General features: G+C 43.2%; 1 protein-coding gene across 7 annotated transcripts in view; it reads left to right on the top strand.

Moving 5' to 3' along the window:
* The window catches only part of LOC137373803 (E3 ubiquitin-protein ligase pellino homolog 2), a 416,880-nt gene that overhangs the window by 20,523 nt on the left and 368,565 nt on the right, over window positions 1-27,792 (top strand). For 2 of the 7 annotated variants that reach the window (XM_068039205.1, XM_068039206.1), the window contains exon 2: window positions 14,903-14,995. The exons of the other annotated variants lie outside the window; for them this stretch is intronic. The gene's annotated coding sequence lies outside the window, so the exon portion shown is untranslated. The remainder of the gene's footprint in view (window positions 1-14,902; window positions 14,996-27,792) is intronic. 7 annotated transcript variants of the gene reach the window in all.

Consider the following 27,792-nt stretch of genomic DNA (forward strand, 5'->3'; position numbering starts at 1 on the left):
CAGAAATCATTTAAAACAGCAGGTAACAGGCCTGGGTTAATAAAGCAATGCAATCTGCACGCCTGTTTTGTATTGAATTTTGCCCCTGCTCTCTGTGTCTAATCTTAACAAAACCCTTCATAATCCTCTCATGAGAGGGATTAGTTTTGGATTCCTGTAGCAAAGCACCAACAGAGACATGATAACTGAATAGAATTCTTCTGTGCCATAAACCTCTATGGTTCTACATTGATGCTGTTATTTGCTAATAGAAAATAATTAAAAACTTGGCATTTTGAATGCCTTTCTTATCCTAAGATTTTAGACACCGCACTTCCTCTGTAGTACCTTGGATACGTGCACTGAGATTGGCACAAACTGTCAGAGTGGCTCAAAATTTGTTTTCATAAATCGGCAACAAATCAGAATTGGATAGGTCTGCACCAGCTAAATGTTTACTGACAAAATTTTATGGAGTTTGAAAACAGTCAGGTGAATTTAGCAATGGATGGAAGGTGAACTAATCAAATTGCTCAAACGGCCTTTTGAAAGTATTTTCCTCAAGCCAGCTATAAAGGTAAAAATACAATTTGCAAAATACCGAAAAAAAATCAGCTTGCCCATGAAATTATCCAACTCCTGTCAGGAACACATCTATTATGCTTTGTCTCCAAGGCCTAATCTGTGTCAGAGGTCAACTTCTGTTCTTCTTGTGTGATTGAGTCCTTCCTGGCCAGGCCAGCCTCCTGGATTGCTTTCATGTCCTAGCCTACCACTGATGTGCTCTTTCTCGGTCATACTGCACCCCACTCCTATCCCAACTAGACAGTAACTTGGCGTTTATAATACTTTGGGCTGAATTTTGCTGTCAACCGTGAAGCAGCAGTGCTGTTGGTGACCTAAAAAAAAAAGACTGTCCACAATGATCTAGTGATCTCTGTGGCATAGACTTCCTCTTTTCTGACGTCAATTTGAATCTGGCGCCAAGCCAAGGAGATCTCCAAGTATCCAGCAACAGTGAATTATCAAGCAGGGTAAACAGCTAATCACATTGAAGTATTCTCACAGACAGCAAACAGGGAAGTAAAAACTATTACATCCCTTCACTTTTAATTTTTTAATTTTACAGATAGCAAAATAAATGATTGGGACATCCACATGGAATTAAGGTAGAAGCTAAACAAACACTTAAAAAATTATTTAACAAAACATGGAATATTTTGGAGACATTTAAGAAACTAAGAAAGAAGAGCAGATCATATGGCCCATTGAGCCTGCTCTGCTGTTCAATATGATCGTGGCTGATCTTCGGTTCCAAGTCCACTTTCCTGCCCGTTCCCCATATCCCTTGGTTCCCAGAGACCATAAATCTGTGTCTCTGCCTTTAATATATTCAATGACGGAGCATCCATAATCCTCTCACCAGAGCCCTGTACAATTGTGACAAGACCTCTTTATTCTTGTACTCCAATCCCCTTGCAATAAAAGCCAACATGCCATTTGCCTTCCTAATTGCTTGCTATACCTGCATGCTAACTTTCTGCGTTCCTTGTGCAAGTACGGCCAAGTTCCTCTGAACATCAGCATTTACGAGTTTGACACCTTTTTTGAAAAAAAAATTCTGCTTTTCCATTCTTAGTACCAAAGTGAATAACCTCACAGTTCCCCACATTATACTCCATCTGCCACCTTGTTGCCCACTCACTTAACCTGTCTATATCTCTTTGCAGCCTCTCTCTGTCCTCCTCTCTGCTTACATTCCTACCTAGCTTTGTATCATCAGCAAATTTAGATACATTACTCTCTGTCTAAGTCATCAATATGGATTGTAAATAGCTGAGGCCCCAGCACTGATCCTTGTGGCATTCCACCAGTCACAGAGTGGGAGTCCTCATTAATTCACTGATTTCGAATTGTATTCTGGGGGACCTCAACAACATACCCTCAGTATGCAGGTACAGCACATAATTAGGAAAGCTAATAATGTTATCGTTTATCACGAGGGGAATTGAATACAAAAGTAGGGAGGTTACACTGCAGCTATACAGGACATTGGTGAGACCACATCTGGAGTACTGTGTGCAGTATTGGTCTCCTTATTTAAGGAAGGATGTAAATGCATTGGAAGCAGTTCAGAGAAGGTTTACTAGACTAATACCTGAAATGGATGGGGTGTCTTACGAGAAAATATTGGACTTGTATCTACTGGAATTTAGAAGAGCAAGAGGTGACTTGATTGAAACATGTAAGATCCTGAGAGGTCTTGACAGGGTGGATGTAAAAAGGATGTTTCCCCTTGTGGGAGAATCTAGAACTAGGGGTCACTGTTTAAAAATAAGGGGTTGCCCATTTAAGACAGAGATGAGGAGAAATTTTTTTTCTCAGAGGGTCGTGTGTCTTTGGAATTCTCTTCCTCAAAAGGCAGTGGAAGCAGAGTCTTTGAATATTTTTAAGGCAGAGGTAGATAGATTCTTGATAAGCAAGGGGGTGAAATGTTATCAGAAGTAGGTGGAAATGTTTTTTTTAGTTTGGTTTAGAGATACAGCACTGAAACAGGCCCTTCGGCCCACCGAGTCTGTGCCGACCATCAACCACCCATTTATACTAATGCTACACTAATCCCATATTCCTACCACATCCCCACCTGTCCCTATATTTCCCTACCACCTACCTATAATAGGGGCAATTTATAATGGCCAATTAACCTATCAACCTGCAAGTCTTTTGGCATGTGGGAGGAAACCGGAGCACCCGGAGGAAACCCACACAGACACAGGGAGAACTTGCAAACTCCACACAGGCAGTACCCAGAATTGAACCCGGGTCGCTGGAGCTGTGAGGCTGCGGTGCTAACCACTGCGCCACTGTGCCGCCCTACATGTGGAGTAATCAGTTTAGCCATGAACGTATTGAATGGTGAGGAGGCTCGAAGGGCCGAGTGGCCTGCTCCTGCTCCTAGTTCGTATGTAGGAGAAGTGTGGAATCACTGACAGCAACTTCAGGATTTCTGTGTTTAGCCACACGTGCAGATTTCAGAAGTTGCTGACGGTTTCAGAGGAGCGATGACTGTGAACGCTGATAGTTTCACTGTCATTACTACCGCAAAATCCTGGCACAAGTGTTTTAACATTAAAAATTGGCTTGAGAGACTAGGAAAAAGTCAGAAATAAAAACAAAGTATGGGAAATACTCAGCAGGTCTGGTACCATCTGTGGAGAGAGAAACAGGAAAAAGTCAGGTTGGATTTGATTGCTTTGGAGTCAGACTATAGACCAGCAAAGGGTTTGTGCCAGCTTTTCATGGGCCCTCTTCCCCCTGCCTCCCCCACTGCTCCTAGACACCAGCCCATCCAGTAATCTCAGGCCCTGGGAAGGCTCCCCTCTGCCATGAGACAGTGTCAGTTTTTTTTTTAAGGAAGCCTTTATACCCCAGGCCCCTTTTATAGATTATTTGTTGAGGGGGCCTTTATTCAGTGTCAGTTTCTTAGTGCAGCTGTAACAAGGACTCTTGCCCCATGTTCTTGGATCCTGTGACCCCTCTTTCATTGTTCTCATAATACAGAACTCATCCCCACTGAAGACAAACACTGGCAACCCACAAATGCACCAAGAACCTGAGACTATATCACCCCCCCTTAGTCTCCAAGTGCTTTCCGATCAAGGGAAACTTCTATTATAGTGTGCAGATGTAGAACCCATCCTATATATTCCTATACCCAGTTATCACTATTTTACTTCTCCCGGATTCCTGTCTCCCTTGCTTTACGGGGCCTGCCTCTCGAGGGCTACGAAACTCTTGGACCCTCCATCCCAATTTTGATACACCCAGGACCTAACTCAGTGTTCTAGATCTCAGTAGTTTCATGTTCTTGGGACCCTTCACTCCCATTGCTTAAAGATTCTGGCATGTTCCCAGATCCTGGAACCCATCCCACCCCACCTAGTGTTACCAAACTCTAGGATCGGCCATAAACCTTGGATCCAAGGAGCCTTCATTTCCCATCACCACCTCTCCATAGTTCGAACCCCAAGACACAAAGTACTGCAAAACATCAGAATGCTGACCACAGTTCTCTAACACCACAGGGCTCCTTCCTCTTGTGCTGCTGAACCTCAGAACCATCCTATTGATACTTTTCTGTTTTACGACTCCTCTACCTAAGAGCATTATTTCAGCCTTGGGTCACTTTCCTTGGTGAGCCTCAACTGCATAGGCATTTAAGATTGTCCATTTCCAATGTTGAGGTAATAAAAGCAAAATACTGCAGATGCTGGAAATCTGAAATAAAAACAGAAAGTGCTGGAAATACTCAGCAGGTCAGGCAGCATCTGTGGAAAGAGAAGCAGAGTTAAAGTTAAAGTTCATTAGAACTGGCAAAGGTAAGAAAAGTATTAGGTTTTAAGTATGTGAAGGTGGGGGCGGGGGAGGGGGTGGTGGTGGGGAAGAGAACAAAAGGGAAGATGTTTGATAGGGCAGGAGAGTTTAAATAACAAACATGTCATGGGACAAAGGCAAAGAGCGTGTTAATGGTTGTGGTGAAATACAAAGCATTAGTCCAGAGAGTTAATGGCAGAATAATGAACAGCTCTGTCCAAAAGCACATGATAAACAGGCACATGTTTTAAAAAAAAAAGAAATAATTTTAAAAAATAAATAAAGGCCAGTTATACTCTGAAATTGTTGAACTCAATGTTGAGTCCGCAAGGCTGTCGAGTTCCTCGGACTGCTGCTCTCGCCACATCCTGAGATCCACATGTACATGTTTGTCCTGTCTCTCCAGAAGCACCGACTCATCTCAAAGCTGTTCTGCTCCACAGTTTCATTTCATCCTTCGTTTTATCCGACGCACTAACAAATGCTTTTTTTCTCTTCCTTTCAGGTGTTAAAGAACACAAGTTCGAGCAGTTCATGGGGACTAACACCCCTCCAGATCCTTCTTCCCCATCACTTCCCTCTGACCCCATCCCTTCTCCTAATCTGACCCCTTTCCATGTATTCACAATACCCTTTGAACTTCCCATCTCTGACTCTGAACGATCTGTACTTAACAAAGGACTCAGCTTTATACCCTTATGCCCCCACCTAAGTGAATTTTGCACTCGGCATGACATTGAGCTCTTTCATCACCTTAGCCTCTGGGCTCACTTTATTTTTTATTTATTTAGAGATACAGCACTGAAACAGGCCCTTCGGCCCACCGAGTCTGTGCCAAGCAACAACCACCCATTTATACTAATCCTACATTAATCCCATATTCCCTACCACATCCCCACCATTCTCCTACCACCTACCTACACTAGGGGCAATTTACAATGGCCAATTTACCTATCAATCTGCAAGTCTTTGGCTGTGGGAGGAAACCGGAGCACCCGGCGGAAACCCACAAGATCACAGGGAAAACTTGCTAACTCCGCACAGGCAGTACCCGGAACTGAACCTGGGTCGCTGGAGCTGTGAGGCTGCGGTGCTAACCACTGCGCCACTGTGCAGCTTCTTTGAGGAAGAGCCCTCCTCCCGACCTATATACTCTTTCACCCGCCTCCAGTATTCTCCCTCCACCTGGACCCCTCCCTCTGGCACGTTACCCACTGTTGATCTTTTCATTGTGAACTGACAGCGTGACATCAGTCGTCTCAATTTTTCCGCTCCCCTCACTCACTGTAACCTGTCTCTCTCTGAACTTGCTGCACTCCGTTCTCTCAGGTCTCACCCCAACATTGTGATCAAAGCTACTGACCAAGGTGGCGCTGTTGTTGTCTGACGTACCAACCTCTACCTTGCAGAGGCTGAGTGCCAACTCTCAGACACTTCTTCCTACCTCCCCCTGGACCATGACCCCATCACCGAACATCAAGCCAGTGTCTCCAGAACGGTTACTGACCTCATCTCCTCCAGAGATCTTCCAATCTCAGTCCCGCAACTCTGGACAGCTTGCTTCTACCTCCTTCCCAAAATCCATAAACAGGACTGTCCAGGTAGGCACATCGTTTCAGCCTGTTCCTGCCCCACTGAACTTATTTCTTCATATCTTAACTCTGTCTTTTCTCCCCTGATCCTGTCTCTTCCCACCTACATCTGTGACTCTTCTAACACCCTATGTCATTTTGACAATTTCCAGTTTCCTGGCCCTAGCAGCCTCCTCTTCGCTATGGACGTCCAATCTCTCTGAGGGTTCTCCGCTTCTTCCTTGACCAGAGGCCCAACCAGTCCCCATCCAGTACCACCCTGCTCCGCCTGTCTGAACTTGTTCTCACATTGAACAACTTCTCCTTCAACTCCTTCTTGTCCATAGATCACTGAAGGCAGCAGCACAGGTAGATAAGCTGGTTAGGAATGCATGTGATACTTGCCTTCATTAGCCGAGGCATAGAATATATGAGCAGGGAGGCTATGATGGAGCTGTATAAAATGCTAGTTAGGCCACAGCTGGAGTACTGTGTACAGTTCTGGGCACCACACTATAGGAAGGATATGATTGCACTGGAGAGCGTGCAGAGGAGATTCAACAGGATGTTGCCTGGGCTGGAGCATTTCAGCTATGAGGAGAGACTGGATAGGCTAGGGTTGTTTTCCTGAGAGAAGAGAAGGCTGAGGGGGGACATGATTGAGGTATACAAAATTATGAGGGGCATAGATAGGGTAGATAGGAAGAAACTTTTTCCCTTAGTGGAGGGGTCAATAACTAGAGGGCATAGATTTAAGGAAAGGGGCAGGAGGTTTAGAGGGGATTTGAGGAAAAGAAATTTCACCCAGAGGGTGGTTGGAATCTGGAGCACACTGCCTGAAGAGGTGGTAGAGGCAGGAACCCTCACAACATTTAATAAGTATTTAGATGAGCACTTGAAACGCCATAGCATACAAGGATACAGGCCAAGTGCTGAAAAATAGGATTAGAATAGGTAGGTGCTTGATGGCCGGCACAGACACGATGGGCCAAAGAGCCTGTTTCTGTGCTGTAAGACTCTGACTCGACTCACTTCCTTCAAATAAAAGGTGCTGCTATGGGTACCTGCATGGGTCATAGTTATGCCTGTCCTTTCGTGGGATATGTCAAAAATTCCTTGTTTCAGTTTTCCTCGGGGCCCCTCCCTCACCTTTTTTCCGGTACATTGAGAATCGGTGCGGCTTTCTGCTCTCGCCCCAACCTGGAAAACTTCAACTTTGCTGCCAATTTCCACCCTTCTCTCAGCTTTACATCGTCCATCTCCGACACTTCCTTTCCCTTCCTCGACTTCTCTGTCTCCATCTCTTGGGATCGGCTGTCCACTAGTATTCATTATAAGCTCACCGACACACACGGTAACCTCGACTACAATTCCTCATGCCTTGTTTACTGTAAGGACTCCATTCCATTCTCCTCGTCTCCGATGCACCTGTTCTGATGATGCAACCTTCCACAACACTGCTTCTGACATGTCTTCCTTTTTCCTCAACCGAGGATTGTCCGTTCCCCCTCCTACCCCTCCTCCACTGTGGTTGACAGGGCCCTCGACCGTGTTGACCCATTTCCAGAACTTCTCCCCTCCCTCCCAGAACTGTGACAAGGTTCCCCTTGTCTTCACATTCCACCCCACCAGCTCCACATCCAATTGATCCTCCACCACCTGCAGCGTGATGCCACCACCAAACACATCGTCCCTTCCCCTCCCCTGTAAGCATTCTGAAGGGATCGTTCCTTCCGTGACACCTGGTCCACTCCTCCATCACCACGGCCACCTCGTTCCCTTTCCACACAATTCTAGGAGGTGTAATACCTGCCCTTTCACCTCCTCTCTCCTCACTATCCAAGGCCCCAAACACTCCTTCCAGGTGAAGCATGGTTTACTTGTACTTCCTTCAATTTAGTATACTGTATTTGCTGCTCACAATGCGGTTACCTCTACATTGCAGAGACCGAACGTAGATTGCGTGACCGCTTTGCGGAACACCTCCGCTCAGTCCGAAGGCATGACCCTGAGCTTCTGGTTGCTTGCCATTTCAACACACCACCCTGCTCTCATGCCCACATTTCTGACTTTGGCCTACTGCAGCGTTCCAGTGAATATCAGTGCAAGCTCAAGGAGCAGCACCTCATCTTTCAATTTAGGCACGCTACAGCCTTGCGGATTCAACATTGAGTTCAACAATTTCAGAGCTTGACTGGCCTTTTTAATTTTTTTTCTAATTATTTTATTTTTTAAACATGCGCCTATTTATCATGTGCTTTTGGACAGAGCTGCTCATTATTCTGCCATTAACATTCTCTGGACTAATGCTTTGTCTTTCACGGCAACCATTAACATGCTCTTTGCCTTTGTCCCATGACATGTTTGTTATTTAATCTCCTCTGCCCTATCACACACCGTCCCTTTTTTGTTTTCTTCCCCACTACCTTTCTCCACCACCCCCCCCAAACATACTTAAAACTTAATACTTTTCTAACCTTTGCCAGTTCTGATGAAAGGTCACAGACCTGAAACATTAACTCCGCTTCTGTCTCCAGAGCTTGCTTTGTTCACTTGAACACTGCAGCAGGCCAAAGACAGAAATGTGGGCATGAGAGCAGGGGGGTGTGTTGAAATGGCAAACAACCGGAAGCTCAGCGTCATACCTTCGGACTGAGCGGAGGTTGAGTTTTTGGTAAGCTTTCAGTAATGAGTCCAGAATAATTAACTGCAAATTCTGTTTTTAGTAGTTGAGGGTCTAGAAGGAGAGGCCATAGATAGAAGATTAAATTTGAGATCTAGAACAGAGAGCAAAAGAAACTTGTTTACACAGAGGGGTGTGATGCCTTGGAATTTATTTCCAGGATTAGTGGTTGAGGCAGAAACTATGTCAATATTCAAGATTAGGTTGGATAAGTAGCTGAAGGAAAAGGGGGATAAAGGGATAGGAGAACAGGGCTGGTAAATGTAATTATAACTATTTACTTTGTAGAGGGTAAATGCCAACATCAACTGGTTGGGCCAAATGGTGTATTTCTATGTTGTAATTTTGAAGTATTTCCATGACAAAGGAATTGTGCTGGGATCTACTTTAACACGCGGACATTCCAAGACTTCTCGAAAAATAACTTGCAACAGAAAACATTCAAACCCAGCATTGTTTCCATGTTTTTCCAAATCACAGGCTGAATTTTCTGCGGGAAACAGGAGTCAGGACTGTTTTCAGGTCCTGAATCCGCTTCTGTTCATTGCATCAAAAGGGCCAAACAATTCAGTCCAATGTGATGGTTTTCGAAAAGGAAGGCCATACACGCCAGAGTTGCATGAAAATAGCTTGCTTGCTATGAGAATTAGACTGTTTCAAAACTTATAGGACTGACCTTGGTTATTACAGATTTCTCATTGTTAAAACTTTGTAGTTTGGAAAATGAGCTAATTGAGAGGTCCTTATTTGAATTTGGGTTATAGTTTGAACCACTGTTCTTCCAATAGTTGAATCTGACACTTGCTTATGCATCATACAAATAAAAATAAATAGGATCAATCATTTGGGCTTTTATAAATTGATGTCTGCAGATGCCTGCATTGCATAGCGAAGCAGTGCACTTTTTAATGGAATGTGCTTATCACATACTGAAATATGTATACTGTGTAGTGAATAAATACAACATTGTCATTGTACAACAAATGAGGAATGTCATTTACTGAAAATTGTACGCATACTACATAGTGACATTGAGAGTAGTTCTCCTGGTCTCATAAAACAGATAGTGGGGAAATTTTGCATGGTAATCATTTTCTGAGTAGAATATCTGAGTGACTGGCACTCCTACATATGTTTTTTCAGGCCTTTAACAGTCTACAGTGTGAATGATTTAAATATGAAATACTAGCTTCTCAATACTGGGTTTTAGCATGCTAGTTGCCAGGATACAGTGGCGCAGTGGTTAGCACTGCAGCCTCACAGCTCCAGGGACCCGGGTTCAATTCTGGGTACTGCCTGTGCGGAGTTTGCAAGTTCTCCCTGTGACCACATGGGTTTTCGCCGGGTGCTCCGGTTTCCTCCCACAGCCAAAGATTTGCAGGTGCTAGGTAAATTGGCTCTTGTAAATTGCCCCTAGCGTCGGTAGGTGGTAGGGAATATGGGATTACTGTAGGGTTAGTATAAATGGGTGGTTGTTGGTCGGCACAGACTCGGTGGGCCGAAGGGCCTGTTTCAGTGCTGTATTTCTAAATAAAAAATAAAATAAATATATTCACTTTTTATGTAATCTACAAACTGGATTCATTTCCTGCCAGAGATTTTACTTCTTTTACAAAGCATACTCCCTAATTTGAGCAATGTTTGGAGTTTGATAGGAGGCAAAGTATATCAGGAAATCATGGGCATGGTGCCAGTGATTAACTGTCAATGGATGGATAATAATGGCAGGGTGCCCACAATCTTCTGATATATCCTGCTAGTGGGTGAGGATCCCTGTTGGCAGTGTGAACTCGGGGCTGAATTTTAATCGAAAACAAAAAGGATGAGTTTGGGTTGGGTGAGGAGTTAAAGTCTCAAATTTGTTTCCCAACCCAAACCCGCCTCCAATCCACCCATTTCTGGCTTTAATTGAGGTGGGAAGATTGGCGGGCAACCAACCCGATCCAGGGAGGTGGGTTGGAACTTTAAATATGATAAGGAGACTGTGAGACTCGTTGTCATTAGCTTTTCAACTTTAACTACTGTCAGACAGGTTTTCTGAGCATCAGGAATCTGGCAGCTTCATTGAGGCGAGGGCTTGGTCAATTTATGAGCTAAATGCCTTCACATCTACCTCTGGATCTTGGTGCCTGCCTGAGAAGCCTCCACAATCGGGCCAACCCCTAACAACTCCACCGCCCCCCCCCCCCCCCCCCCGAGGCCTCCAATCCCAGCATGAGGCCACCAACAACCCCCCACAACCACAAGGCCTCCGATTTCCCCCCCCTCCCCAAAAGGTCTCCATCCTCCTCCCCCGCCCCCCCCCAACTACAATCAACCACTGCTGGTCAATCCACCCCCCACTGCCTCCCCGATCGCAGCACAGACCTACCTGCTTTTGCAGTTTTCACTGACCAATTCCCACCTGACTGGAGACCCAGCCTGTCAATCCGGCTGGTCTCTGTGCAGGGAACTGAGATGTGGGCTGGGATTTTTTGGGCCTCCGAGTCTGGGGAGCGCATGGAGTGTCGCAATTGGTGGACTGGGTGGGATGGTGGGGCAGAGAGCCCATCGTCAACCAATCTTCCTGGGGGCGGGATAGGTTGACTATGGTCTTCCTGCCCAGGGGTGAATTGAGGCCCTTAAGTTGCCTATTTATGGCCAATTTAAGGCCTGGTACTGCTGCTGCTGGAATCTTACTAGCAGCAGGGCAGGACCTCTGCCAGGCAAGGAGGATGCCTTGCAACACAAACTGCCCTCCCTGCGGGCTTGGGGGGGGGACCCTCCTCTGTGGGCACAGTGGTCCTCCACTGTGAACAACATTACCCCCCCCCCCCCCCCCCAACCCAACCCAACCCCGGACTTCATGACCACCCACCAACCCTGTCGCCAGGGCCTTTGAGATTGGCCCCAGTGACCTGCCTCACCTACCTCTTGTCCAAGGTTCCAGCGCTGGGCCTGGGTCCATCAGTCGCTGCTGATACTGCTGAGCTGCCAGCCCTATGGCTGGTAGCTTGTGGTGGTGGGATCCTGGTTTGTGAATCTTTAATTGAAAAAACACCAGAGGATCGTTCCAGGGGCACCACAAAAATGCAGAGGCGGTGGTCCAACTGCCTTTCTGTCCCAGTGCTGGGAGCCCTGCCTCCTACACAAAATATAGCCCATGAAGTCAATGAAACATTAAAGCTCCACAGCATGTAGGAAAATACCAAACTGCGTGTTCCCCGTGACCTTCTGACTGGCTGCTCTGTGTGTGTCAGATAAGTAACGATTCTGTCCTGAAAATCTGCTCTGAAGTCAGTTGTTTTCAGTAAATAGAGAGCATATAAACAATGTTTTTTTTTATTATTTTAAGTAAGATTTTTGAGTGGATTTGGGAATTGAAAGCACAGCTTCAAAATGTGCAAATGACACCAAACTGAGGGATGGCAAATTAACTTCGATATCGTTAAGTTTGAGGTGGTGCATTTTGATAGGAAGAATAAAGAGACCACATGTGCCTTGGAAAATAAGAGCCTAAATGGGGTAGAGCAGCAGAGGGATCTAGGGTAAAGATACAGAAATCACTAAAAATAGCAACACGGGACATTGAAAAGACAATCAAAGCACTGGGGGTCATTTCTCGAAGGCTAGAATTGAAAAACAGAGAAAGTATGTTAAACTTGTATAGAAGCACCTCAGTAATTCACCAAGGCTCCTTCACCAGCACACTCCTAACGTGCAATCTCTACCACCGAGAAGAACAGGGGCAGCAGATGCATGGGAACACCACTACTTGCAAGTTCTCCTCCAAGTCGCACACCATCCTGACTTGGAATGATATCAATGTTCCTTCATTGCTGCTGGGTCAAAATCCTGGAAATTCCCCCTTAACAACACTGTGGGTGTACCTACACGCACAGAAGCAGTTCAAGAAGGCAGCTCACCACCACCTTCTCAAGGGCAATTAGGGATGGACAATAAATGCTGGCCTTGCCAGTGAGGCTTAAATCCCACTTCAGTTACTCCACACTTGGAGTACTGTGCACAGTTCTGGTCTCCAAATTATAAAAAGGATATGCAGACACTGTAGAAAAATAGATTTACACGGACAAAGCAGTACTGTGACGTAATATCTATCAGGAAAAATTGAACAGGCTGGTGCTGTTTTCTCTGGAAAAGAAAAGACTGAGGGTGACCTGAAATTATGAAAGGATTTGATAAAGTAAACATAGAGATGATGTTTCCACTTATGGGGGAGCCCAAAACTAGGGGCCATACATATAAGATAGTCACCAATAAATCCAATAGGGAATTCAAGAATTTTTTAATCCGGAGAGTCATTAGAACAAGGAATAGTTGAGGCAAATAGCATTGATGCATTTAAGGGGAAGCAAGATAAACATGAGGAAGAAAGGAATAGAATGTATGCTGATAGGGTGAGATGAAGCGGCTTGTGTGGAGCATAAATACTGGTATGGACCAACTGGGCTGTACATTTGATGTAAATCTATGTAAATGATTTGCGTTGTAAGATTTTAATGATTATTAAAAAATCTTTGCTTACAAGTCAGAGGATGTGCAGTTTTAAAGGGAAAGGAATATTATATCCTGTAAAATATAAAGGCTGTAAATTCAGCTCCTGTCTTTGGGTGCTATGAATGCTGTTTTGGCTCCAAAATGGTGTCAGTGGCACACATGCACAATTCTGGTGTGAGTTGCACTGGACAATGTTTTAGGGAGGGTGTTAGCACACGCTGGGAGCATCTGTCTAATCTGGCAGAGTAGAAAGATTGTGACGTCAATCAGCACGTAACACTAATTTGATACCAGTAGTGTCATTTTGGAGCTCAACGCTCCAGCTAACACTCTCTCAAATGTGCGCAGCTGAACCTCTTAGGGGTTGTTCATGAGGGTCATGACGTTCCAGGTCTCATACTTCAGTTTGCAGAGTGGAAGATGCCTGTGCATATTTCTTTTTAAAGGTGGGATGATCGTTGCACGCCGGCCACTACATCGCTTTGACAGAGTGGGGTCCTGGTCCAATGGCAAGGGGGTTCCAAGACAATTGGAGGTCAGTCTCTTCTGAGAGACATTACCAGAGTCTGTGCATGGTCATACAGTCACAGTGACATATGTTATTTACAGCTGAACACTTATTCAGCAGCAGGATGGATTCCATTTGGACGACAGCATGACAGGGAGATGTGCAGAGGCAACACAGAGCAGGACAAGTTGCTGGAATAGGGAGGAGGGTGGAAGGGCTCTCAGCAGGAGTTCAATGTTCAGGGAGCAATTCTCCTTCAACTTCAGTGAGGAGCAGTGTTCAAATGTCTGAATTTCAGTAAGAATATCCTCACTGATATCTGCCACCAGCTGCAGCGATAACTGCAACCTCAGAGCAGGATGAAGGCAGCATTACCTGTGGCTGTGAAGATGACTGTGGCCGTGAATTTATATATGTTGGGCTCCTTCCAGGTTGGAGCAGGTGTTAATTTGCAACACCTCCCAATTTGCATAAGGATAGTCACTGACGCTCTGTATTCGCAGAGAGCTGAATATAGTTCATTCTCTCTTGCCAGAGAACCACAACCTTCTGATTCAGAGGCAAGTGTGCTACCAACTGAGCCACAGCTAACACAGAGATGCCTGTCATGGTTGAATAGCTTACAGTGTGTGCAAACTGTGAAATATGGGTGTGAAGCTTGCAGGAGTGCTAAGTATGTGAAGGTGAGGTGAAGCTATGAATGTGAGGTATGAGCCATGGTTGATGGAGAATGTGGGTAGGAGAGTGATGGGGGTGTGGTGCATTGAGCACTGAGTGAGGCTAGTGGTGCAGCACGTGGGATATGGCATTTGAAGATGAAACCACTAACCTCGACCATTTGTATCAATGAGGTCATTGAACTTCTTGTGGCACTGCATCCAGGCCTTCGGGCTTGATTGCTGGCATTGACCACCAGGGCTGTCTGCTACAACTGCCTTTGCACAGTGTCGGAGGACCACCTGGATCCCTGTGGATAAAGAACCTCTCTCCTCCTTTCGTCTGCCAAGGCCTCCGGTGTAGCATCAGAGAACCTTAGAGCGCTCACTCCCCTCCCGTTACACCACAATTCACTCTTCTTCCTGCTCAGTTTCTTCTTCACAAACAGTTCCAGCACCTTCTCCTGCCAGAATACACTTTCCCTTTAAAAGATGCAGGCTAACTCTAAGTGGTTCTAGCTTTGCACAAACTTGGGGTTGTGAGATCCCCATGCCAGTTTTTGGGGGCTATTGAATTGTGTCCCCAATGTATTTTACTTCACTGCTAATTTCTTTATTAATTAATCTCTAATAGATTCTTGTTAGGCAAGGGGATCAAAGGTTATCAGGGATAGATGGGAGTGTGGAATTCGAAACACAAACAGATCAGCCATGATCAAGTGATAAGGTGAGTAGTACTAAAGTGTGTTTTTTTGAATTAGTATAATGTATTAAGGACTTTAGATTGCAGTGGGTAGTGTTTGTAGTAGAACAAGGCCCCTACTGTAATTAGTATTTTTATAGGGAGTAACTAAGTAATCTAAAGGTAAGTCATGGCAGGAGAGCTCGCACCCGTGATATGCTCCTCTTGCACTATGTGGGAAATCAGGGATGCTTCCACTGTCCCTGACAACCATGCGTGCAGGAAGTGTATCCATCTGCAGCTACTGGCTACCCGCATTACGGAGCTGGAGCTGCAGGTGGATTCACTGTGGAGCATCCACGATGCTGAGGACATCGTGGATAGCACGTTTAGCAAGATGCTCACACCGCAGGTAATGGCTGCACAGGCAGAAAAGGGATGGGTGACCACCAGACAGAGTAGTAGGCGCAGACAGGTAGTGCAGGAATCCCCTGTGGCCAACCCCCTCTCAAACAGATATACCGCTTTGGATACTGTTGGGGGGTGGCCTCCCAGGGGAAAGCAGCAACAGCCAAGTTTGTGGCACCATGGATGGCTCTGCAGCAAAGGGGGGAAAAGACTGGGAGAGCCATAGTGATAGGAGATTCAATTGTAAGGGTAACAGACAGGCGTTTCTGTGGCCGCAAACAAGACTCCAGGATGGTATGTTGCCTCCCTGGTGCTACGGTCAAGGATGTCTCGGAGCGGCTGCAGGACATTCTGAAGGGGGAGGGTGAACAGCCAGTGGTGTGGTACATGTCGGTACCAAGGACATAAGTAGAAAAAGGGATGTCCTGCAAGATGAATTTAAGGAGTTAGGAGCTAAATGAAAAAGCAGGACCTCAAAGGTAGTAATCTCAGGATTACTTCCTGTGCCACGCGTTAGTGAGTATAGGAACAGGAGAATAGACCAAATGAATGCGTGGCTGGAGAAATGGTGCAGGAGGGAGGGATTTCGATTCCTGGGACATCGGGACTGGTTCTGGGAAGGTGGGACCTGTACAAGCGGGAGGGGTTACACCCAGGCAGAACTGGAACAGATGGCCTCGCAGGGACATTTGCTAGTGCTAGTTGGGGAGGATTTAAACTAGAATGGCAGGGGGATGGGAACCTGAGCGGGAGACTGAGGAGGAGGAAACAAAGATAGAAACGAAAGACTGGAAACAAAAAGGCAAAAGTGGAAGGCATAGAAATCAAGGGCAAGAAACAAATAGGGCCATAGTACAAAATAATGCTAAGATGACTAAGAATGTTAAAAAGACAAGCCTAAAGGCATTATGTCTCAATGCACAGAGTATTCGCAATAAGGTAGGTGAATTAACCGTGCAAATAGATATAAATGGATACAATATAGTTGTGATTACGGAGACATGGTTGCAAGGTGACCAAGGATGGGAACTGAACATCCAAGGGTATTCTATATTTAGGAAGGACAAGCAAAAAGGGAAAGGAGGTGGAGTAGCATTGTTAATAAAAGAGGAAATCAATACAATAGTGAGGGAAGATATTAGCTCAGAGAATCCTGATGTGGAATCTGTATGGGTTGAGCTAAGAAGCACCAATGGGAGAAAACATTGGTGGGGGTTGCAATACAGACCCCCAAACAGCAGTGGTGATGTAGAGGATGGCATTAAACAGGAAATTAGAGATGCATGCAATAAGGGTGCAACTGTAATTATGAGTGATTTTAATCTACATATAGATTGGGCAAACCAAATTAGCAATAATACTGCGGAGGAGGAATTCCTGAAGTGCGTACGTGATGGTATTTTTGGACCAATACATTGAGGAACCAACTAGAGAACAGGCCATCCTGGACTGGGTATTGTGTAATGAGAAAGGATTAGTTAACAATCTTGTTGTGCGGAGTCCCTTGGGGAAGAGCGACCATAACATGATAGAATTCTTCATTAAGATGGAGAGTGAGAGAGTTGATTCCGAGACTGGGGTCCTGAATCTAAATAAAGGAAACTATGAAGGTATGAGGTGCGAGTTATCTATGATAGATTGGGGAATGTTACTTAAAGGGTCGACAGCGGATAGGCAATGGCAAACATTTAAAGAGCGCATGGATGAATTACAACTATTGTTCATTCCTGTCTGGCGCAAAAATAAAACAGGTGGCTCAACCGTGGCTTACAAAAGAAATTAGGGATAGTATTAGATTCAAGGAAGAGAAATATAAAAAAGGCCAGAACAAGCAGCAAACCTGAGGATTGGGAGCAGCTTAGATTCAGCAAAGGAGGACAAAGGGATTGATTAAGAAGGGGAAAATAGAGTATGAGAGTAAGCTTGCAGAGAACATAAAAACTGACTGTAAAAGCTTCTATAGATATGTGAAGAGAAAAAAAATTAGTGAAGGCAAATGTGGGTCCCTTACAGTCAGAAATGGGGGAATATATAATGGGGAACAAAGAAATGGCAGACCAATTAAATACATACTTTGGTTCTGTCTTCACAAAGGAGGACACAAATTACCTCCCAGAAATGTTAGGGAACATAGGGTCTAGTGAGAAGGAGAACTGTATGAAATCAATATTAGTAGGGAAATGGTGTTAGGGAAATTGATGGGATAGAAGGCCGATAAATCCCCAGGGCCTGATAATCTACATCCCAGAGTACTTAAGGAAGTGGCCCTAGAAATGGTAGATGCATTGTTGGTCATTTTTCAAAATTTTATAGACTCTGAAACAGTTCCAACGGATTGCAGGATAGCTAATGTAACCCCACTATTTAAAAAAAGGAGATAGAGAGAAAGCAGGGAATTATAAACCAGTTAGCCTGACATCAGTAGTGGGGAAAATAGTGAGTCCATTATAAAAGAAGTAATAGCAGAGCACTTGGAAAACAATGACCGGATCGGACAAAGTCAACATGGATTTACTAAAGGGAAATCATGCTCGACAAATCTACTGGAATTTTTTGAGGATGTAACTAGTAGAATAGATAAGGGAGAACCAGTAGATGTGGTGTATTTGGACTTTCAGAAGGCTTTCGATAAGGTCCCACATAAGAGATTAGCATGCAAAATTAAATGACATGGGGCTGGGGGTAAGGTACTGACATGGATAGAGAACTGGTTGGCAGACAGGAAACAAAGAGTAGGAATAAATGGGTCTTTTTCCAAGTGGCAGGCAGTGACTAGTGGGGTACCGCAGGGATCAGTGCTAGGACCCCGGCTATTCACAATATATATTAATGATATAGATGAGGGAATTAAATGTAATATATCCAAATTTGCAGACGACGCAAAGCTGGGTGGGAGTGTGAGCTGTGAGGAGGATGCAGAGAAGCTCCAGTGTGATTTGGACACGTTGAGTGAGTGGGCAAATACATGGCAGATGCAGTATAATGTGGATAAATGTGAGGTTATCCACTTTGGTGGCAAAAACAGAAAGGCAGATTGTCTGAACAGCGATAGATTGGGAAAGGAGGAGGTGCAGCGAGACCTGGGTGTCCTTGTGCCAGTTGCTGAAAGTAAGCAAGAAGGTGTAGCAGGCAGTTAAGAAGGCAAATGGTATGTTGGCCTTCGTAGTGAAAGGATTCGAGTACAGGAGCAAGGATGTCTTGCTGCTATTATACAAGGCCTTGGTGAGACCACATCTGGAGTATTGTGTGCAGTTCTAGTCTCCTTATCTGAGGAAGGATGTTCTGGCTATGGAGGGAGTGCAGCGAAGATTCACCAGACTGATTCCTGGGATGACAGGACTGACATATGGAGAGAGATTGGGTCGATTAGGCTTGTATTCGTTAGAGTTTAGAAGAATGAGCGGGGATTTCATAGAAAACCACAAAATTCTAACAGGACTAGACAGACTAGTTGCAGGAAGGATGTTCCCAATGGCGGGGGAGTCCAGGACCAGGGGTCACAGTCTAAGGATAAGGGGTAAGCCATTTAGGACTGAGATGAGGAGAGATTTCTTCACCCAGAGAGTAGTGAACCTGTGGAATTCTCTACCATGGAAAGCAGTTGAGGCGAAATCATTAAATATATTCAAGAAAGAGTTAGATATAGTTCTTGGGGCTAATGGGATCAAGGGATATAGGGAGAAAGCGGGAACGGGTTACTGAGTTTGGATGATCAGCCATGATCGTATTGAATGGCGGAGCAGGCTTGAAGGGCCGAATGGCCTACTTCTCCTAATTCGTATGTTTGTATGTTCGTATTTGTAGCCGTTTGAACCTCAAAGTCACAAAGTTGAATTGCTGTTAAATTAACACCCTGGGTTTATCTAGAGGTCAATTAAGAGATGTTACCATTATCTATTTCATTTCAGACTTTTAGCATTCGTGAATTTCCTTTCTATTTCATAAGGAATATTTTATTATGTATGGTCATAGCAACACTTCTTTACCCATCAAAAATATTACGATCAAAGCCACTTCTGCACAAACGTAACACTTCTGTCAATGTTTGATACAGATGGACTTTTCTTTTCAGCTCCTGGCCTAAGTCATATTCTTCCAGCTTCAGCTACAACTGATACTGCAATGGAAATGAAGATGGTGGCAGTACCCATGATTCTTGTTGCTAGTTCTATAGGGTAATTCTCAGACTCCGTGTTCTCAATGAACTACATCAGTCACCCTGGAGCACGTATTAAGAATTCAGGCACCTGCTGCATACAGTTTCCCAACAGTTACTTTAAATGGTTTGAAGAATCATGAACAGTGTGCATGGGAATTTCTGATATGGCAGCAGGGAAAATGGGAGCAGGGAAAAAATAAAAGCATGTGTTAGGGTGCAGTGCTCGAGTGATTAAAGGATCAAAGGGTTGATAGTGGAAGGCAAAAGTGGGTAATGATAGGACATGTAAAGAAAAACAGAATAGAGGAGGTGTAAATGGTTATTGCAGAATAGCAGAGCGGAAGAGAAGCTTGGAAAATCTGGCAAAGAGGAGAAGGCTCTTTTGGCCCAGGAATGTGGCAGAGAAAGGGGCTGGTCCCTAGGGGTGCAGACCATCCTATCAGCCGTGTATCAATAGGGGTTCCCTGTCCCCAGCACCAGCCCACACCTCCTCTACTCCCAGTGGCACCATACAGAGTTTAGTTCGAATCTTTTTATACAGGCATATTGCCAATAATGTGCTGACTAGTCATCAGTGAGCAGGGATGTTTTATTTTCTTTCATCTCCTTTTATCTGATGTGCGTCTGTCTCTGAGTGAACAGCAGAGCTTCGGTTAAGCTTGCTGCATTATCTAGTATCTAATCTGCTGAATTTAGCATTTTGACTTTATGCAGAGTCAGTGGGGAAACAGTTGGGAAATGCCCTTGCTCACCAACTCAAATCCCAGCTGTTAGATATTTTGCAACCTGAAAATTTCCTTTGGCTTATGACTATAAGTACAAGTAATGAAATTAATTTATCTTTTCCTGCTTTCAAGGCTGCTTTATGCTAATTGCAAATAATTTTTGGTTTGTTGATTATTGCTATTGTGATGAAGGATATTGGGGAATAGGACTTTTTTTTCTCATTTTGAGTGTGCAGCGTTGTGTCAAATAGCCACTGTCAGATAGAGAGTAAGGCTTCCTTTAGTCCATAGAGTTCAAACAGGGCCTTTACAGCCAATAAAGAACCAAGACTCTAAGCCCATCAGTCTGGGTTTGGTTAAAAGCAGGTCCTACAGGTGAAAAGGCTGAGCTACTAAGCCACCCTTTATCTATTTTCTATCCCAAGAGAATATTATTTAACAGCAAAAGACATTTTCACAGTAAAATCAGTATACAGGAATGCCAGGTTTCTGCTGGGTAAGCTGGAACGTACTATTAGTAGACAGGGAAGCTGGGATCACCATGGGTGTGTCTAATAAAGCTAGAATTAAAAATAAGAGATACTGAAATGCATTAAACATCAATTCTTAGATAGTGACCATGCTGCATAAGATAATGGCACAACAGATGTTATTTCACACACAAGTGATTTTCAGACAGGTATTTTGTGTTGACAGGTCAATAAGTTGATATGTTACACTTTACTGACCTTTCTGTGTGGCAGCTGGGAACCACTGGGTAGTTAAAAGAACCACTTAAGTGGTGATGATGTGTAAATGGAGAAAGCAATTTTAGTCTTTGATTGATTCTGTATCTTACAAGGCAAAGGGCATGTCTCTAAATACAGACTAGCCCAATAAGGAGGTAAAGCCAAAAGACATGGCTAATTCTTTCTCTGAGGCGCTCACTCTCTCATTCTCACTCACACACCTTCTATTCTAGTCGTCGGGCTTATTGAAGAGGCACTGTCTTTAATGTGTGGAAGGAGAAAAAATATCACCATGATGGTGTCGGATACAAACGATTTTGTCATGTTTTTCCAGGTTTTGATGTGACTTGTGTCATTGCTTCCTAGTTTTCTGAACACATAGAAAATGAGTTTCACAAATACTTTTTTCATAAATACTATACCTGTATTTCATAAGATTTTTGAAGTTTTTTTTGCCTCCCCACCTTCTATTTGTAGAACCTTGCATTTTTTCCCCTATGTAGAAGTGAGTGTGAACAATTTATCAGTTGATGCTGCAAAGGTATTAACTAGGAGGAAAAATTTAGTTGTTTGATTTGGCCAGCACTGTAATAACACCATTTAAGTAGTTACATGGATTTATATAGTTAAGGAATGAAAGCATCAAGCACAATGTAAATGGTAAGTAAAATCTGTATTGTATTCCAACATGTTGAAATCATCATGGAATTGCTCTTTTTCTGCACATCAGGATGTATATGATTCATTGCACCTATTGTGGAGCCTGAAGCTCTATTATTCAGTCAGGCTCAGTGAAAGAACAAGTCATTCCTTAATTATCTGAGCACTGCAGATGCCTTTTGCAGTGCATAGGGTAAAACATAAATTAAAGGAGCTATAAGCCATAATTAAAATCAGTATACAGACTTTACCTCAACAATTTGTGTCTTCATTTTCTGAGAGTATGTTACATAGAATTACACTGTACTTATGGCACCGAAACAGGCCATTGGGTCGAACAGATCTTCTTGCCACCTTGCGTCATCTCACTTTATCAACATCTATACTAATCGTCTCAGCCACTCCATGCAGTTGTGAGTTCCACATTCTCACCACTCTCAGTAAAAAAAAAAAATCTCCTGAATTCATTATTGAAATTATTAATGACTATCTTACATTTATGCCCCCTAGTTTCAGACTCCCCACAAGAGAAAACATAGAGTCATAGATTTATACAGCACAGAAACAGGCCCTTCGACCCACCGTGCCCACGCTGGCCATCAAGCCTATCTATTCTTATCCTATTTTCCAGCACTTGTATGCTATGGCATTTCAAAAGTTCATCTAAATACTTCTTAAATGTTGTGAGGGTTACTGCCTCTACCACCCCTTTAGGCAGTGTGTTCCGGATTCCAACCACACTCTAGGTGAAAATTTTTTATCCCCTCTAAACATCCTGCCCTTTACCTTAAATCTATGTCCCCTGGTTATTGATAGGGAAAATGTTTCTTCCTATCTATGCCCCTCATAATTTTGTATACCTCAATCAGGTCCTCCCTCAGCCTTCTCTGCTCTAAGGAAAACAACTCTAGCCTATCCAGTCTCTCTTCATAGCTGAAATGCTCCAGCCCAGGCAACATCCTGGTAAATCTCCTCTGCACCCTCTCCAGTGCAATCAGTCTTCCTATTGTGTGGCGACCAGAACTGTGCACTGTACTCCAGCTATGGCCTAACTAGTGTTTTATACAGCTCCATCATAACCTCCCTGCTCTGATATTCTATACCTCGGCTAATAAAGGCAAGTATCCCATATGCCTTCCTAACCACCTTATCAACCTGTGCTGCTGCCTTCAGTGATCTATGGACAAGTACACCAAGGTCTCTCTGACCCTCTGTACTTCCTAGTGCCCTACCATCCATTGTATATTCCCTTGCCTTGTTAGTCCTCCCAAAATGCATCACCTCACACATCTCAAGATTAAATTCCATTTGCCACTGCTCTGCCCATTTTAGCCCATCTATATCATCCTGTAATCTAAGGCTTTCCTACTCAATACATATGACACCACCAATTTTCGTGTCATCTGCAAACTTACTGATCATACCTCCTATATTCACGTCTAAATCATTAATGTACACTACAAACAGCAAAGGTCCCAGCACCAATCCCTGTGGTACACCACTGGTTACAAGCTTCCCATCGCAAAAGCAACCCTCGACCATCACCCTCTGCCTCCTGCCACTAAGCCAATTTTGGATCCAAATTGCCCTGGATCCATGGGCTCTTACCTTCTTGACCAATCTCCCATGTAGGACCCTACTGAAGTCCATGTAGACCACATCAATTGCTTTACCCTCATCTAGAACAAAGAACAAAGAAAATTACAGCACAGGACCAGGCCCTTCGGCCCTCTAAGCCTGCGCCGATCCAGATCCTCTATCTAAACATGTCGCCTATTTTCTAAGGGTCTGTATCTCTTTGCTTCCTGCCCATTCATGTATCTGTCTAGATACATCTTAAAAAGACGCTATCGTGCCCGCGTCTACCACCTCCGCTGGCAACGCATTCCAGGCACCCACCACCCTCTGTGTAAAGAACTTTCCACGCATATCCCCCCTAAACTTTTCCCCTCTCACTTTGAACTCGTGACCCCTAGTAATTGAATCCCCCACTCTGGGAAAAAGCTTCTTGCTATCCACCCTGTCTATACCTCTCATGATTTTGTACACCTCAATCAGGTCCCCCCTCAACCTCCATCTTTCTAATGAAAATAATCCTAATCTACTCAACCTCTCTACATAGCTAGTGCCCTCCATACCAGGCAACATCCTGGTGAACCTCCTCTGCACCCTCTCCAAAGCATCTACACACCTAGTCACCTCCTCGACAAATTCAATCAAATTTGTTAGAATGATCTCCCCTTGGCAAAGCTATGCTGACTATCCTTGATTCATACCTGCCTCTCCAAGTGAAGATTAATCCTGTCCCTCAGAATTTTTTCCTAATAGTTTCCCTACTACCATGGCTACTCTATTGATCCATTCCAAATTTTAAAGACTGCTTTCTGGTCACCCCTCAGTTTTCTCTTTTCTAGAGCAAAGAGTTCCAGCATGAGTTTAGTCTTTCCTGATAGCTGAACCTGGTATCATCCTTGTAAATCTTTTTTGTACTTTCTTAAGGGCTTCTATTCTTTTTTGTCACATGGAGACCAGAACTTTGCACAGTACTCGAAGTGTGGTCTATTTAATTTAGCATCAGATTGCTGAAGAATTTTTGTTGTGGAAAATAGTTAAAACAGTTTAATCCATAGCATGTTAGTGTTACTCTCTCATATAATTCACACTATCATCTATAGGAAAGAAGATATTTATATGTACATATTTGCATATGCTCACAACTGAATGATTTATCATACCTTAAAGTGCTAATTTTCTATTGTATTTCTGTTGTACTATAGTGCTATCCAGTTCACTGTCACGCTCATTTTCAGGGCAGAAGAAACAATGCCAAATTTATTTTTTCCTCATTATGGTATTCACAGGATCTAACTGCCCCTCCCTTTAGCTGAGAGGGCAAGTTGGTGACCTGCTCTCAGGCCTCTGTTAGTGCTACTCTTCATATTGTTGATGGAGTGTTAACAGGAATGGCCCAGTGATGACTTCTTTGTAGTAAGGCATGTTGACGTTCAATCAATAGTGTGGAGATTAAATCTGCATCTCAGTGCTTTTGTGGCTTAGTGTGTTGGAGGTCCACATTCACTGTCATAGAATCGTCATTTTATAGCTTTTAAAAATCTTTTAAATTCACCAACCTGTATGACCCCGAAAATTGATAGGACCATCTTAATTCAGGACTCCAATAAAGCTAGACAATCCTATCAAATGTTTGGTAAACTTCCTGTACAATGTTAAGAGTGAGCAATTGCGCATTTCCTTCAATCGAAGTCTTAGGCTGTAATTTGTGGCACACAGCCTCACTCATTTTTGATTTTTTCTTAATCTACACTGTAAGCCTATTATGTGATGTAAAATTATGACAGTAACGACAGTTCAAAAGTACTTCATTGGCTGTAAAGCATTTTGGGATGTCCTGAGATCGTGAAAGGTGCTATAGAAATGCAAGTCTTTATTTTTTCCTTTCTTCCCTCCTCTTCTTTTGTCTTTCCTTCTCTCTTTCACAGATGCACTGCACCAACAATGCTTAGATCGTATGTACTTCCCTTTGTAGCCTAAAATGTCGAATGGATTTTTAAAAATCCACTTCCGCTCTACATGCCCCCACACCCTTTCTTTGATCAAAAAGCTGGTAACCAATCTTGTTCTTCCTCCAGCAACTAGGAGGTTCATGAGAGCAGAACACATTGACTATCTATGTTCTCTTTCCTTTTCCATCCTGAATGGAACACAGCTGAAACTGAGCACCACTTGCAGTCAGTTGATTGTACCAATCAGTGAACCTTCTGTTTTCACAGAATATAACTAGTGAATGAAAAATAGAATTGACATTGAGGAAATTGGGTCAGCTGGTCAGATATAACCAAAGTGTCTGGTTGGGGCAGTGCTTGGCACAATGGGTTGGAGCCACGGCCAGAAGTGGACACACATTTGGATCTTCTGTTGAATACATTATCTGAGCCACAACGTTAAGAGAATTGGCCAACAGAAGGCAGGGCTTGCTTACAGGCAAAAAGGCAAACAAAATTTGAGGATAAATCACCATAAGCTGCTCATGTATTTAGTAGTGAGCATTGGCAGGGATATAGGAACCAAAGAATAGCATATAAGCTGGGGACAGGAAGGAAATAAAATAGGTTACAAAAATGGAGACAAGAAAAGGTATGTCTGTAATAAAACAATTTGTTCCAGAGTCCCATGAGAAACATATATATTTACCTTTTTTGTACAAAGGTTGTTGGAGAACTGATGGCTGTGTGCAGTAAATGTATCGCAATCAGAACACTGAGGCCCAGTGGGCCAGTTACAGTCCCACTGTCATCAGCCATTGTTAAACATACAAGGCTTAGTCCACTGATCAATTCAAACTCCCGAAAATGGAAAGAGTCACATGAAACATTTTTAAAAATTAAGTAACTGCAATATGGATCAGCAGATGTTGATTTCTAACATTTGAAATTCATTTTAAAAATACAGTTAGTATATATAATTTGGTTTTTGTCTTTACGTTTTAAATTTGTTTTAGCAGAACATTTGTAAAGAACTTGCTAAAATTGGCAAAATTCCAAGAAATGTCAGGATAATTGTTTTTATTTCTGTAACACTTTGACTAGGATGTTCACACTGATAAACTGATACTGATCCTTGTAAAAGTAGAGGAATATCCCTAACCTATAATAATTTCAGTCCAGTCCTAAAACTATAGTTTGATGGTTATTTTAATGCAGTTGTTACGAAGTAGTTGGGCCAGAATTATTGTAAGCAGAAACTATATGCAGGCTTTCATGTTATTTTAAATTACTTCATCTGTGTTAGTGCATCTGTAACTGCTGGACATTTGCAGTACATATTGAGGCCTATGTAATTAAATGGTTCCTTTACTGGAAAGTTTTAAAAGTCTAAATAAAACATAAGCTCAATTTTTTAAACGTATTTGAGCACACGTTCACTTATTCGGTAGTGTACTTCTTTGTTTTTAATTAGTTTTATTAATGCATTTGTGTTACATTCATAAACTTGGATAGATGATTAAAAGGGGTTTCCAGCTTTAAACTTCCAGGGCAGAGGTGTCAAGTTGCAACAATTTCACTGTGGGAGTGAGGGGTGGGTTTGAGAATGCAGAGAATTTGATATGAATCCTAATTTTTTTTTTTAAAAAGACCCTTTGATTGGATCAGAATGGCTTTTGTTTCTTCTCCTGCTTGATCTTTGGATCGGTCATACAAATAGTTTGATATGGAGAAAGTTGCACACATGGCAGTCCTGCATTGAACTGTATCCTGCTTTCATGCAGACAATTGGCAAAGACTATATGGCTTTCAAATGCAGATTATTAAAACATTGTAGGTGGATCGTACCATGCATCACATTGCTGACATTCCAAGCTTAACACAAATTGGACTCCAAATTTGATTTTTTGATTGCTGTGTGGAGAATTGGAACAAAGGGTCAAAACAGTAATACTGTGCCTTAAAATATGGGCATCCAAATAAAGGAAAGCATTACAAGCCATCTAACTGTATATAGTTTCCTGACAGACTGATGTTTGATTCAACTCTGGCTTCATACGTATATTGAAATAAGATTAAAAAATAAAAAGTGCAACGTAACTCACTGGGGAAAAGTTACAGGCATTAGAGTAAATGTTGTGGTGACAAATGTTTTTATGGCTGATGTGGGAACTGAGGTCATCTGCAAAATTCTCAGCTCAGTGATCAGGAGATTTTGACCAAAAAAGCACTCAAACTTTCTATAAGGATATATTAGAAGGATATATCAACTGAAGTGCTACACTGCAAGTCTCTACATAATGTAATTGGAAGCACTTTTTCACCTAAATCAGAAAATGAAACCTCCACTTGAACATAATCAAGACTTGACATTCTAGTGCAGTACTGAAGGTGTGCTGTATTATTCGTAGCACTGTCAGATGTGATAAACTGTTGGCTGTAAAAGATCCCATTGCACTATTTGAACAAGGCCTGTTTGTGGAACCTGATTTGGAAAATTGACTATTGTGTTTGGCTGCATAAGAATAGTCACAGATTGTATGTGAAGTGCTTTGGGATGTTTCTGATAGATATGGCAACGTGTTATATAAATGTAATTTTTGGAAAGCTAACATAAGTATTGTTGCTGTTTCTCCTGTAATATTTTCATTATTTGAAA

Source organism: Heterodontus francisci, chromosome 9 (assembly GCF_036365525.1).
Source record: "Heterodontus francisci isolate sHetFra1 chromosome 9, sHetFra1.hap1, whole genome shotgun sequence".
Taxonomy (NCBI): domain Eukaryota; kingdom Metazoa; phylum Chordata; class Chondrichthyes; order Heterodontiformes; family Heterodontidae; genus Heterodontus; species Heterodontus francisci.